Consider the following 16,207-nt stretch of genomic DNA (forward strand, 5'->3'; position numbering starts at 1 on the left):
ATGCCATGTTTTTGTTTTGAGAAATGCATATCTGTTTGTTTAGCAAGGGAATTGTCCCTACGATACCTATTGAAATCGAATTCGGGTCTGACTAGGGAGTGAGTCCCTACTCAGGCTAGTGTACACCAATGGGGATCGTGAGCCGTCTTTTGGGTCGGCCGGTCTAGTGATCGAGTTTGCGGCCACAAATCTCGTTTCACAGTATGTTGTTGATGTTGACGAGGTTGATGTTGATGAGATTGATGTTGATGAGATTGATGTTGATGTTGATGATTATTTAGTGGGGAGTGAGTCCCTACTATGAGTTTAATCGAATTCGGGTCTTAGCAAGGGTGCGTCCCTACTCGGACTAGTGTACACGATGAGGACCGTGAGTCATCGAATGGGTTGGCCGGTTTTCGTGCTCGTGGAAAGTGGCCCCTTACACGGCACCCTAAAGAACAGATATGGCAGTTTCTTAAATAATCAAGGAGAAATGGTTGGTTTGAAATGATGAGGAAAAAGAATTTGAGGATGAGTTGAAAGTTTGTGTTTGAAATATTTTTAGTGTCTCGGGCCTTTTCAAGTTAAAACCCCGAGGTCACTCAATGGTGCCATGATATACATATTTTTATAAAATTGTGTTGGCATTTGTTCACTGAGTACATCAAGTACTCAGCCATGCATGTATTTTCCCTATGTGCAGGTTGAGCGGTGACGAGCGCGGTGGGTGTTGAGCATAAAAGTGAAGAATGTCTATCAAATGTCTAGAATATGTTGTGTCTTCATACATAGCATTATTCTACTCTCGAAATGCTTCCGCTGAATGTTGTTTCTTTTGAGTTTATGTATTGTTGGGATATAATCCCTTTGAGTTGTCAATTGTTGAGATGATACTCTGATTTTTTTTATTCGAGCTATTCCCATTTGTTTCGAGCTATGGTCGATTTGTGTTGTTTTCCCCTTTCTTTCCCGCTTCTTTAATCCTCCCTTAGTCGCGATCAACCGTGTTTTCTATCCTTAGAAAATGCGGTCGTGACATGTACTTTGTGCGGGCAGTGTGTGTATTTTTCCTATATAATATGCGTAAAGTTTATTATTTTTGTGTAGCGTTTTCAATATGTGTATAGTATATTTTATTTATATTGTTTTTGTGTATTTTGTTTATAGCATGTCTAATTTTTGTAGTATGTGTTGCATATGTATATACACCGAGTGTAGGGTATTTATATTGTTTGTATTTTCTATATGTATCTCATGTACCTTGTGTAGTGTTTGTTTAATATATGTGTGTAAAGTGTGTGTATTTTTGTGGTGTATATACCTTGTGTGCAATGTGTAGTGTGAGCTATGATGTATAGTATGTATAAGGTGGGCGGTGTTAGTTATATTTAGTATAGTGTGTAGTATGTTTATTTGAGTATAGTGTGTGTGTGTTTGTCATTTATATTGTGTTTAATATTTGAAGTACGTGTCACGTGTGTATAAATTATGTATTTTATATTTATATTTGTTGTATAGTATATAAATTGTATATTTTGTGTTAGTATATGTAATGTGTGCAATGTAGGTAGGCATGTCTACAATACATGTTTTGTGTTTTCTATATATAGTGTGTTTAATATTTGTGGTATGTACCGCGTATGTATAGTGAGTGTAGTGTATTGTGTACTTTGTGCGGGCAGTGTGTGTTTTGTATCTATACAATGTGCGTAAAGTGTGTTAATTTGAGCATGAAAGTGAAGAAGATAGTAAATAAAAGATTCTGAATATATTATGTCTTCATACATAATATTATTCTTCTCTCGAATGCTTCTGTTAAATGTTGTTTCTTTCGATTTCATGTATTGTTGAGTTAATATTCATTTTGAGTTGTTGATTGTCGAAATGATACTCTGAGTGTATTGTGTACTTTGTGCGGGCAGTGTGTGTATTGTGTCTATACAATGTGCGTAAAGTGTGTTATTTTGAGCATGAAAGTGAAGAAGATATGTCACGACCGCCCTCACTAAGGATAGTAAAGACGGGGAAATCGTGACTATGGGAATACAATAAAGGATGAAATTTATTATGAAAACTCCAATAAACTTCCAAAAGAAATATTTGTAACGACCCGCTAAATCTATATTATTAGAAACAATATTATTAGCTTGATTATCGACCCAAAACATGTGATTCGCCACGAAGAAATCGCTCATAAAGCCTGACCTGAGTTACGAAGAAAAGCCGGTAGAAATACTAGATCAAAAGGTGCAGCAGCTTCGGAATAAGTCGATTACTACAGTGAAGGTTTTGTGAAAAAACCACGGACAGGAAGAGGCAACATGGGAGCTAGAAGAGAAAATGAAGGAAAAATATCCCGAGCTTTTGTCTAAATACTTTCTAAATTTCGGGACGAAATTTCTTTTAAGAGGGATAGTATGTAACGATTATTAGCTTGATTATCTATATAAGTGACTTTTATGCGACTAAATCCGAGCTATGATAGATTTTCGTTGTTTGTTTTGACGTTAGGCAAGTAAATAGAACACGTAAAAATAGTACACCTATACGAATATAATAAAGTCCCATAATCAAAATTTTTTTAATGTCCGATACATTCAACAAAATTCCAACAAAATTTAATTTTTACATCGTATGTTTTAAGAAAGCGAGTACTTCAATGTGGACAGCCACGAACTTGAACTGATTACACCTACACCAAATTAAATGAACAAGTGAACAAATACTCAAATAATTAATTTAATAAAAAAAATTAATGATTAAAAAAAAGAAAAAAAAAGAGAGCAGATCCTAGAGGATCGATTTTTTTCCAGACAGAGCATTAAATGCTGCATTTAATTAGAGATAGGAATGTTAGCAACTTGCTGCCACAACTTGCTGCCCACGCCACTTTCACAGCCATCTTTTATACATATACGTAGATATCACAATCACTTTCTTCCCTCCCACATCACAACTAAATCCTCTTCCCCTATAATATTTGTTGCACAATCCGTCTCCTCCTATCTCTGCAGCAAGAAAAACCAAGAACCACTCTGCACAATTTCAACTCAAGAAATCGAAATTCTTCAGCTTCTTGAACCTCCTTATTCAACCTTGTGAACTCCACAGCCAAGTCCTACTCACGGAGGGTACCTCCGCAAGTAAAGTCGGAATGAAAGATTCAAGTTAAGGAATCTAAACGATCAAGGTGAGTTTTCCAATACTAAAAATACAAATCGTATTTTATGAAAACACGAACACATGTTCGTGATTCTTAAAGATGTTGTCTTGCCATAAATATTTTTGTATGATGCCTATCTGTTTGGCTAAGGCCAAAGGAATTATGAATGATGATATAAGTCGAATTCGGGTCCCAGTGAGGGTGGTGTCCCCGCTCGGACTAGTGTACACAAGCTACCTCTGACATGCTGGGCAGAGCAGGTGACCGAGGAAGGTGGCCACCTTCCCGGCACAAGGATATCTCTGACATGATGGGCAGAGAAGGTGACCGTGCGAGAACACCATCTCGACGGCACAATGTGATCAGATATGGCTAAGTATAGGAAAAAGGGACTGCAGTCCAATGTGAATATTTTTAGTAAGCTCGGGGCCTTTTCAATAACACCCCCGAGTGTTACTGTGATGATGGCTTGACAATATTTTCAAATGTATATGTGTAATTTTCGGCAATGTGTTCACTGAGTACTTTTGTACTCAGCCCTGCATATATTTCTAAATGTGCAGGTTGAGCAGCGAAGTGGTGCAGGAAGTGCTATTGAGACAAGACATTTAATTCAGTCAGATTTTGACTCTCGGAGGTTCATGTCTTCATACATGGAACCCCGTTCATTTGCTTCCGTTGTGCATCTTAAAAGACTCAAGTCTATTTTGTTCAAAACTCTGATTTTATTTCGAACTTTTCCCATTTGTTTGGAGATATGGTCGAGTTGTGTTGCTTTTCCCCTTTCTTCCCCGCTTCTTTAAATCCTCCCCTAGTCGCTATCAACCGAGTTTTCTATCCTTAGAAAATGCGGTCGTGACAGAGTGGTATCAGAGCATTCTTTCTCGCTCGTCTTCTTTGAAATCTTTGGTCTAGCCTATTTCCGCTAGACTGTTTAATCGATAAAAATGCTCTTAGCACTCCCACCAATCGCGCTCAATGTGGAAAAAAAAAGAGGTAACTTGTTCTTTTTTCAAAAGAAAGTCAAGATGTTTGAAAGTTTGAAATGGAGAAATAACGCATGCAGTTAATTTGAGTGAACAGATAAAAACACTAAGTTTAAAGAAAGTGTTGATGTTTCTTGATTTGGTAGCATGCTTAAAGAAAGAGTTAGTATGTCTTTTCTTGGCTAAAGACTGTGAATGTATGAATAAAAGAAGTGACTTCCTAAATGGAAAAAGGTACTGAAATATGAAAGTATAAAGTATACGAGTCTGGTACCAATTGTTGAAATGATGTCTCTTTTTGAGTTTGTGAAATCATGTTGCTAGTATGGTGAAATCATAATTTCCAAAGAACTTTGAATACTTAGTTATGCGTTCCTTCTACAACACAATATGAACTCGAACTTAGAAGTACAGTATGAACATTTCTCGCTTTCCCGAGCGACGAAAAGAAAAGGACGGGATAAGAAAGAAACTTCGTCATGAGAAAAGTAATCCAACATAGAACAAAACGATGTTTCTAGAAAGATGGTAGAGGTTGGATGCCATTTTCTACGTCTCAATGACATGAATAATCTGGGTTAACCATTATCTTTCTTGACAATCCAATCACTCCAAAGGATCATACATTTGATCCAACTAAGCGATGTACACATACATAGCAAGAAAATATGATTCCAATGTAAAGAAAGAACCTAGCTCTACAATATAAGTAAACAGAAACGACGTGTTATGAGGATGAGCGTTATGACGAACCAAGAGTACCAAAGAGTCGTAATTCCCACATATGGTCTTCTGATGTGATCGTAAAGTGAAAATAGCTTGTGACCAAAGTTTCTCATAACTCATTTACCATCCTCTATGAAGAGTTAAACAAGAGAGTATCACCATTGTAGTTAACCAAGAAGATTCATCAGCAACGCTTACTTGGATTCCCATGAATTCCATTTTCTCGAATCCCTTGATCAAAATACTTTTGTTGAATTAAGATATCAAATGACTTCTTTTGCAAGGTAATGTGCCATTATTTTCTCTCTTCAATGTCAGGGTTGTGAATCACTTTCAGTTTTGAGCTTGCTCCCTCATGTTTTCTGTTAACCTCCAAATACTACGGTCCTTCTTTACTCGTTCTGAATAAAAGCAATACATTGACTCTCTAAATTCTTGCCATCAAACTCCTATACTAGGAGCAGCTTTATTTATAGCCTTCAGAATGAACATGTTTTCCTAAACTATTGTCTCTTCAATGATAACATATTCTTCAAAGATCATTAGTAGACCTTTAGTGTTTTCAAATGTGCTTACTGACACTCATTAATTTATAAAGAATAGTCACCTCTTCTTAATCCCATTATAATTATTCCATCATGCTTTGAGCTCTTTAGCAACTCCAAGTCTAAAGTAATTTGCTCTCGTCCCGAACTAGTTTGCTCTGGTTGTCTTCTCTACTAGTTAATTTCCGTGATTTGGTTATAAACTTTGTGAATTCATTAACGTGATATAGTATCACGATGTTGTTGACCCAAAAGGGTAGTTCATTGTTATTCTTTTTTCTCAAATCCACTTTAGCCCAATCATTTTCAGTCTTACTATATTGGAGCAACCATATGGTGGGACCTTGAACCTTTTAATTTGACCCTTTGTGTTTTCAGACATACTTATTGACAAGCTCTTTAGTTTACATAAGTACTCTCATCTTCTGAATTCAAATATGACTGTTGTCTTTTAAGTTGAGCTTTTCTGCAAGCTCCATGTTAAAGTCGGCACATTGCTTCTCCCTTGGCTAGTTTCCTCTTGTTGCCCTCTTTATTAGTTAGTTTCCCTAAACTGCTTATAAACTCTGAAAATTTCGTTGATATGATCTTCACTCACAACGTTGTTGAGCAAATTTCAATTGTTTGTTTTTCCTATTCTTTTCAAATCCATTTGTAACCAACCATCTCAGGTCTTACTGTTATCATCTAGGGATACTTGAAACGTTTCTACTTCACTGTTCAATTTGATTATATTATTGGCAACCCATTATTGACATCTACATTCTATTCATCATACTCTCACTTTCGCAATTTATTCCATCTGGCAAGCTCTCCCCACAACAAAATTCCCAACCTCTATGGGTATAGCTCAAGCCCTTTGAAGTTGTATATTTTCTTTTCTGGGAGTGAGCATAATGAACCCAATTGAGCCTAGTCTTTGCACTTCATGAAAACTTTTGGTTGCAAGCTACTGTGAGAGTTTGTGATGAACCAAATTTCTCATGTAATCGAACTAATTAAGTCGTTTGTTTTCATGGTGACCTTGGAACCTCCCAAAGTAAGGACGATTCGAATGATTCTCTTTGAATCCCAAATTCGATTTCCTAGCAAAGTTAAAACTGTTATACCACCTCTAAATTTCCTCGCGTGAGACCCTCAAGGAAGCGCAAGACCGGCAAAAATCCTACGCTGATGAGCGTCGAACAGAATTGAAATTTAACACCGGGGAGAAGATCTTCTTGAAAGTATCCCCTTCCAAAGGAATAACCAGATTTGGACTCAAGGGAAAGCTGAAACCACGATTTATTGGACCCTATGAAATTCTGAAAGAAGTGTGCCCAGTAGCATATCGCTTGGCATTACCACCCAACATTGGGAACGTACACAACGTATTCCACGTCTCCCGACTTCGAAGGTACGTGTTCGACCGAAAACATGTGATTCGCCACGAAGAAATCGCTCTAAAGCCTGACCTGAGTTACGAAGAAAAGCCGGTAGAAATACTAGATCAAAAGGTGCAGCAGCTTCGGAATAAGTCGATTACTACAGTGAAGGTTTTGTGAAAAAACCACGGACAGGAAGAGGCAACATGGGAGCTAGAAGAGAAAATGAAGGAAAAATATCCCGAGCTTTTGTCTAAATACTTTCTAAATTTCAGGACGAAATTTCTTTTAAGAGGGATAGTATGTAACGATTATTAGCTTGATTATCTATATAAATGACTTTTATGCGACTAAATCCGAGCTATGATAGATTTTCGTTGTTTGTTTTGACGTTAGGCAAGTAAATAGAACACGTAAAAATAGTACACCTATATGAATATAATAAAGTCCCATAATCAAAATTTTTTTAATGTCCGATACATTCAACAAAAGTCCAACAAAATTTAATTTTTACATCGTATGTTTTAAGAAAGCGGGTACTTCAACGTGGACAGCCACGAACTTGAACTGATTACACCTACACCAAATTAAATGAACAAGTGAACAAATACTCAAATAATTAATTTAATAAAAAAAATTAATGATTTAAAAAAAAGAAAAAAAAAGAGAGCAGATCCTAGAGGATCGATTTTTTTCCAGACAGAGCATTAAATGCTGCATTTAATTTGAGATAGGAATGTTAGCAACTTGCTGCCACAACTTGCTGCCCACGCCACTTTCACAGCCATCTTTTATACATATACGTAGATATCACAATCACTTTCTTCCCTCCCACATCACAACTAAATCCTCTTCCCCTATAATATTTGTTGCACAATCCGTCTCCTCCTATCTCTGCAGCAAGAAAAACCAAGAACCACTCTGCACAATTTCAACTCAAGAAATCAAAATTCTTCAGCTTCTTGAACCTCCTTATTCAACCTTGTGAACTCCATAGCCAAGTCCAACTCACGGAGGGTACCTCCGCAAGTAAAGTCGGAATGAAAGATTCAAGTTAAGGAATCTAAACGATCAAGGTGAGTTTTCCAATACTAAAAATACAAATCGTATTTTATGAAAACACGAACACATGTTCGTGATTCTTAAAGATGTTGTCTTGCCATAAATATTTTTGTATGATGCCTATCTGTTTGGCTAAGGCCAAAGGAATTATGAATGATGATATAAGTCGAATTCGGGTCCCAGTGAGGGTGGTGTCCCCGCTCGAACTAGTGTACACAAGCTACCTCTGACATGTTGGGCAGAGCAGGTGACCGAGGAAGGTGGCTACCTTCCCGGCACAAGGATACCTCTGACATGATGGGCAGAGAAGGTGACCGTGCGAGAACACCATCTCGACGGCACAATGTGATCAGATATGGCTAAGTACAGGGAAAAGGGACTGCAGTCCAATGTGAATATTTTTAGTAAGCTCGGGGCCTTTTCAATAACACCCCCGAGTGTTACTGTGATGATGGCTTGACAATATTTTCAAATGTATATGTGTAATTTTCGGCAATGTGTTCACTGAGTACTTTTGTACTCAGCCCTGCATATATTTCTAAATGTGCAGGTTGAGCAGCGAAGTGGTGCAGGAAGTGCTATTGAGACAAGACATTTAATTCAGTCAGATTTTGACTCTCGGAGGTTCATGTCTTCATACATGAAACCGCGTTCATTTGCTTCCGTTGTGCATCTTAAAAGACTGAAGTCTATTTTGTTCAAAACTCTGATTTTATTTCGAGCTTTTCCCATTTGTTTGGAGCTATGGTCGAGTTGTGTTGCTTTTCCCCTTTCTTCCCCGGTTCTTTAAATCCTCCCTTAGTCGCGATCAACCGTGTTTTCTATCCTTAGAAAATGCGGTCGTGACAATATTTGAGTCTATCGAATAGTTAAACAACGGATTAATGTCTCAAGGTAAATAATGTCATAACATAGTGTGGGGAAAAACGAAAGACTTTTAGAAGGAAAACAATTTCAACAAGGCAGCGAAAATCAAGTATCTAGAGAGAGTCATAGGATGACGCCCATGTATGAAGACACGACGCATCCGGGAAATCTAAAGGCTCGACTCAACATCCGCCGCAACATCCCGCTCTACCTGCACATAGGGAAAACACATGCAGGGCTGAGTACTTGATATACTCAGTGGACACACGCCAAAGTAGTTGATAAAAGTTATATCATCCATACCATAGTGAACTCGAGTTTTTACATTTAGAAAAGAAATATCATCGAGTATCACAAAAACAGTTTCATTGACTGGTCAGTCAAAACAATCTCCCCACTTTCTCATCAATCAAACAATCACATCCTCTTACCATAGTACGACGAAAGTGTGGCCACACTATTCGCCCATGAGAAAGGCCGACTAGCAAGGACGGCTCCCGATCCCACCAGTGTACACAGCCTGATAGGGTTTGCAGCCTTACTCAGACCCGAATTCGTTTAACACAGCCCTATAGCCTAACGGAGCAAGCTAAAACGAACTAGGCATCAGGCTACAATCTCAACATCAAAACAATCATGGCATGATATAACACTTTAAACCACTCTTATAACACCGTATCATACTTTTGAAAGCGAAAAAGAGTTTAGTACAAGAAAGCTCACCTCACTTGCTTATACACACAATTCATAACTTTAATGTGACCCTTGCTCTTGGTACCCACGTACGCACAAAAACCCTTGTCAACACCATAACACAATCAGTCTTTCCATCAATACATTCATCATGCATGCCATATCGTTCCTTTCATCGTTTTTCTCATATTGCCCATCCCAAACGTTCACCAACATAAACGAAACAAACACTCTAGCATACAACAACGTGCATCACGTAGCCACATCATAGGATACGTTCCTTATTCACACATGTATCATGTAATTCACTCAAAACTTGTCAACAAAGCTTATTTCAACAAAACCAGAATCTGGCAGACATCGCAGTATTTTTGTAAAAATTATTAAAATTCCGTCCAATATCATATGAAGCTAAATTTGGACTCCGCACAGTAGACACATCAAGGTTCATCCAGTTAAAATTTCACACCAAAATCATATCTTTTGATAAGTCAAAACATAAACGAAACTCACTGGTCGGAACACAATTTCTGGCAGGACTGCGCAGTTCAATTGAAAAATTCGCTATAAATTCATCCGTCATCAAAAGAAGCTGAAATTTTGACACAACATAGAAGACATCTAAAACTTTATCCAGTTAAAAAGTTACGTCAAAAGAAGATCGTTTGATCAGTCAAAAACATGTCGGAACCTACTGTCCAAAAACAACAGTTTTCATGTTCAACATTCACAAACCCTAGTTCGTCTATCATACATTCACACATACATATTCACGCTTCAAACACATATTCATGCTTCAAAAACGAGATTACCACCATGCTTTCCTAATCACACATAACATTCACCAATGATTCATTCACACACCCACGTACATACACGCACACACACAAACATTCTTGCGCAACCATCCTTCCTAACCAATTAAATTCTTAGATTTATGATTCTTCGCTCACTATATGCATGAGGGGTTCAAAATCATGGATTCAATGATAAGAAAGGGAAAGGTGAATCAAAAATTATACCTTTCTCTTGAAAACAATCTGTAGAAAAGACAATTGGTGCGAACGGATCATGAGTTTCCAACACCAAATAGAAACAATAATGAAGGATTGATTTGGAGCACTTGGGAGAGAGGGGAGAGGGAAAAAACGTGTGGGAGGAGAGGGAGGAAAAGAGGCGTGTATTATGAAGATTAGAGTTGTGGATTTTCTTTTTTTTATACTCAAGGATTAATTCCACACTTAAGTAAAATAATTAAATTGTGGGAGAATAATATAGAGGTCAATGAATAAATCCCACAATTTTAGCAAAATAGGCGTGTATTGAAGGGGGGGGGGGATTTTCGAAAATTATGCCCTTTAATTGGCATAGATATTGATTTGGTATTTACTTGGAGAGAAAGATACTCACAAAATAGGTAAAAAGATATTGAGTATCCCATAAATAAGGTAACAAAATAGTTCAAGCATCTCCAAGTGGGGAAATAAAAAGGGGCGTGTATAATGGGAAAAATCAAGGAAAAATACTTAAATCCTCAAATCAAATAGGAATAGGATTTAAATTTGGTAATTAATTGTAGGAAAAGACTCCCACAAAATAGGTATCAAATAAATTAATCCCACAAGTAATTGAAAGGCATATGGGCAAAAATTATGAGGTTTTAAGGAAGAAAAGAGTCAAATCCTAATTGAAATAGGATATGGATTTTGGATTTTGGATTCAAGGAAGGAAATAAATAAAGTACCAATTAAATCTACAAAAATAATTTATTCTCCTAATTAATAGAAGATTTCGAAAATGCCAAGAAGTGGGCAAGGGGTCGAAATTTTATGTAGAATAACATGGGGCTAAATTGGTGCAGATTTAATTAGGATAAATATCCCAACACAATTAGTTAAATCCAAGAAAGAAAATATTATTTCCAATGGATAGGAGGGCCGAAAATTCCAAATAAAATGGCTAGAAATATATGCATGTATCTATACAATGTGCGTAAAGTGTGTTATTTTGAGCATGAAAGTGAAGAAGATAGTACATAAAAGATTCAGAATATATTATGTCTTCATACATAATATTATTCTTCTCTCGAATGCTTCCGCTGAATGTTGTTTCTTTCGATTTCAAGTATTGTTGAGATGAATAATCATTTTCAGTTGTTGATTGTCGAAATGATACTCTAAGTGTATTGTGTACTTTGTGCGGGCAGTGTGTGTTTTGTATCTATATAATGTGCGTAAAGTGTGTTATTTTGAACATGAAAGTGAAGAAGATAGTACATAAAAGATTCAAAATATATTATGTCTTCATACATAATATTATTCTTCTCTCGAATGCTTCCGCTGAATGTTGTTTCTTTCGATTTCAAGTATTGTTGCGTTAATATTCATTTTGAGTTGTTTATTGTCGAAATGATACTCTGAGTGTATTATGAGTGTGTGTATTGTGTCTATACAATGTGCGTAAAGTGTGTTAATTTAAGCATGAAAGTGAAGAAGATAGTAATTAAAAGATTCTGAATGTATTTTGTCTTCATACAATAATATTATTCTTCTCTCAAATGCTTCCGCTTTATGTTGTTTCTTTCGATTTCAAGTATTGTTAAGATAATATTCATTTTCAGTTGTTGATTGTCGAAATGATACTCTGAGTGTATTGTGTACTTTGTGCGGGCAGTGTTTGTTTTGTATCTATACAATGTGCGTAAAGTGTGTTATTTTGAGCATGAAAGTGAAGAAGATAGTACATAAAAGATTCAGAATATATTATGTCTTCATACATAATATTATTCTTCTCTGGAATGCATCCGCTGAATGTTGTTTCTTTCGATTTCAAGTATTGTTGAGTTAATATTCATTTTGAGTTATTGATTCTCGAAATGATACTCTGAGTGTATTGTGTACTTTGTGCGGGCAATGTGTGTTTTGTATCTATACAATGTGCGTAAAGTGTGTTATTTTGAGCATGAAAGTGAAGAAGATAGTACATAAAAGATTCAGAATATATTATGTCTTCATACATAATATTATTCTTCTCTCGAATGCTTCCGCTGAATGTTGTTTCTTTCGATTTCAAGTATTGTTGAGTTAATATTCATTTAGAATTGTTGATTGTCGAAATGATACTCTGAGTGTATTGTGTACTTTGTGCGGGCAGTGTTTGTACTGTGTATATACAATGTGCGTAAAGTGAGTTATTTTGAGCATGACAGTGAAGAAGATAGTAAACAAAAGATTCCGAATACATTCTGTCTTCATACATAATATTATTCTTCTCTCGAATGCTTCTGCTGATTGTTTTTTCTTTCAATTTCAAGTATTGTTGAGGTAATATTCATTTTGAGTTGTTAATTGTCGAAATCATACTCTGAGTGAATTGTGTACATTGTGTGAGCAGTGTGTGTATTGTGTCTATACAATGTGCGTAAAGTGTGTTATTTTTTGTGTAGCGTCTTTATTATGAGTATTTTGTGTATAATGTGTGTAGTATGTGCAATCCATTTAGTTTTTGTGTATTTTATTTATATCGTATTTGTGTATTTTATTTATATTGTGTTTAATATTTGTAGATGTGCCACATATGTATAAATTGTGTATTTTATGAGTATATTTTGTTGTATTGTCTATAAATTGTGTATTTTGTGTTAGTATCTCTCGTGTGTTCAATGTAGGTATGTATGTTTGCAATACATGTGTTATGTATGTTGTTTATAGTGTGTTTAATATTTGTGCTATGTACCGCGTATGTATACTGAGTGTAGTGTGTATAGTGTGTGTGGTGCAGTGTGTGTATTGTGTACTTTGTGCGGGCTGTGTGTGTATTTTTTCTATATAATGTGCGTAAAGTTTGTTATTTTTGTGTAGCGTCTTCAATATATGTATAGTGTATTTTATTTATAGCATATCTAATGTTTGTAGTATGTGTTGCATATGTATATATACCGAGTGTAGGGTTTTTATATTGTTTGTATTTTCTATATGTATCTCATGTACAATGTGTAGTGTTTGTTTAATATATATGTGTGTAGAGTGTGTGTATTTGTGTGGTGTATATACCTTGTGTGCAATGTGTAGTGTGAGCTATGATGTATAGTATGTATAAGGTACGCAGTGTTAGTTATATTTAGTATAGTGTGTAGTATGTTTGTTTGAGTATAGTGTGTGTGTTTGTTATTTATAATGTGTTTAATATTCGAAGTATGTGTCACGTGTGTATAAATTGTGTATTTTATATGTATATTTGTTGTATAGTATATAAATTGTATATTTTGTGTTAGTATATGTTGTGTGTGCAATGTAGGTAGGCATGTCTGCAATACATGTTTTGTGTTTTTTTATTTTTAGTGTGTTTAATATTTGTGGTATGTACCGTGTATGTATACTAAGTGTAGTGTGTATAGTGTGTGTGGTGCACCACTGTGTATTGTGTACTTTGTGTGGAAAGTGTGTGTCTATACAATGTGCATAAAGTGTGATAATTTGAGCATGAAAGTGAAGAAGATAGTAAATAAAAGATTCAGAATATATTATGTCTTCATACATAATATTATTCTTCTCTCGAATGCTTCCGCTGAATGTTGTTTCTTTCGATTTCAAGTATTGTTGAGTTAATATTCATTTTGAGTTGTTGATTCTCGAAATGATACTCTGAGTGTATTGTGTACTTTGTGCGGGCAATGTGTGTTTTGTATCTATACAATATGCGTAAAGTGTGTTATTTTGAGCATGAAAGTGAAATAGATAGTACATAAAAGATTCAGAATATATTATGTCTTCATACATAATATTATTCTTCTCTCGAATACTTCCGCTGAATGTTGTTTCTTTCGATTTCAAGTATTGTTGAGATGAATATTCATTTTCAATTGTTGATTGTCGAAATGATACTCTGAGTGTATTGTGTACTTTGTGCGGGCAGTGTGTGTTTTGTATCTATATAATGTGCGTAAAGTGTGTTATTTTGAGCATGAAACTGAAGAAGATAGTACATAAAAGATTCAAAATATATTATGTCTTCATACATAATATTATTATTCTCTCGAATGTTTCCGCTGAATGTTGTTTCTTTCGATTTCAAGTATTGTTGCGTTAATATTCATTTTGAGTTGTTTATTGTCGAAATGATACTCTGAGTGTATTATGAGTGTGTGTATTGTGTCTATACAATGTGCGTAAAGTGTGTTAATTTAAGCATGAAAGTGAAGAAGATAGTAATTAAAAGATTCTGAATGTATTATGTCTTCATACAATAATATTATTCTTCTCTCGAATGCTTCCGCTTTATGTTGTTTCTTTCTATTTCAAGTATTGTTAAGATAATATTCATTTTCAGTTGTTGATTGTCGAAATGATACTCTGAGTGTATTGTGTACTTTGTGCGGGTAGTGTTTGTTTTGTATCTATACAATGTGCGTAAAGTGTGTTATTTTGAGCATGAAAGTGAAGAAGATAGTACATAAAAGATTCAGAATATATTATGTCTTCATACATAATATTATTCTTCTCTCGAATGCTTCCGCTGAATGTTGTTTCTTTCGATTTCTAGTATTGTTGATTTAATATTCATTTTGAGTTTTTGATTCTCGAAATGATACTCTGAGTGTATTGTGTACTTTGTGCGGGCAATGTGTGTTTTGTATCTATACAATGTGCGTAAAGTGTGTTATTTTGAGCATGAAAGTGAAGAAGATAGTACATAAAAGATTCAGAATATATTATGTCTTCATACATAATATTATTCTTCTCTGGAATGCATCCGCTGAATGTTGTTTCTTTCGATTTCAAGTATTGTTGAGTTAATATTCATTTTGAGTTATTGATTCTCGAAATGATACTCTGAGTGTATTGTGTACTTTGTGCGGGCAATGTGTGTTTTGTATCTATACAATGTGCGTAAAGTGAGTTATTTTGAGCATGACAGTGAAGAAGATAGTAAACAAAAGATTCCGAATACATACTGTCTTCATACATAATATTATTCTTCTCTCGAATGCTTCCGCTGAATGTTGTTTCGTTCGATTTCAAGTATTGTTGAGTTAATATTCATTTAGAGTTGTTGATTGTCGAAATGATACTCTGAGTGTATTGTGTACTTTGTGCGGGCAGTGTTTGTACTGTGTATATATAATGTGCGTAAAGTGTGTTATTTTGAGCATGACAGTTAAGAAGATAGTAAACAAAAGATTCCGAATACATTCTGTCCTCATACATAATATTATTCTTCTCTCGAATGCTTCCGCTGAATGTTGTTTCTTTCGATTTCAAGTATTGTTGAGTTAATATTCATTTTGAGTTTTTGATTGTCGAAATGATACTCTGAGTGTATTGTGTAATTTGTGTGGGCAGTGTGTGTTTTGTATCTATACAATGTGCGTAAAGTGTGTTATTTTGAGCATGAAAGTGAAGAAGATAGTACATAAAAGATTCAGAATATATTATGTCTTCACACATAATATTATTCTTCTCTCGAATGCTTACGCTGAATGTTGTTTCTTTCGATTTCAAGTATTGTTGAGTTATTATTCATTTTGAATTGTTGATTGTCGAAATGATACTCTGAGTGTATTGTACACTTTGTGCGGGTAGTGTTTGTATTGTGTATATACAATGTGCGTAAAGTGTGTTATTTTGAGCATGACAGTGAAGAAGATAGTAAACAAAAGATTCCGATTACATTCTTCTTCATACATAATATTATTCTTCTCTCGAATGCTTCCGCTGAATGTTGTTTTTTTTATTTCAAGTATTGTTGAGATAATATTCATTTTGAGTTGTTAATTGTAGAAATGATACTCTGAGTGTATTGTGTACATTGTGCGGGCAG

Source organism: Salvia splendens, chromosome 5, assembly GCF_004379255.2.
Source record: "Salvia splendens isolate huo1 chromosome 5, SspV2, whole genome shotgun sequence".
Classification (NCBI taxonomy): Eukaryota; Viridiplantae; Streptophyta; class Magnoliopsida; order Lamiales; family Lamiaceae; genus Salvia; species Salvia splendens.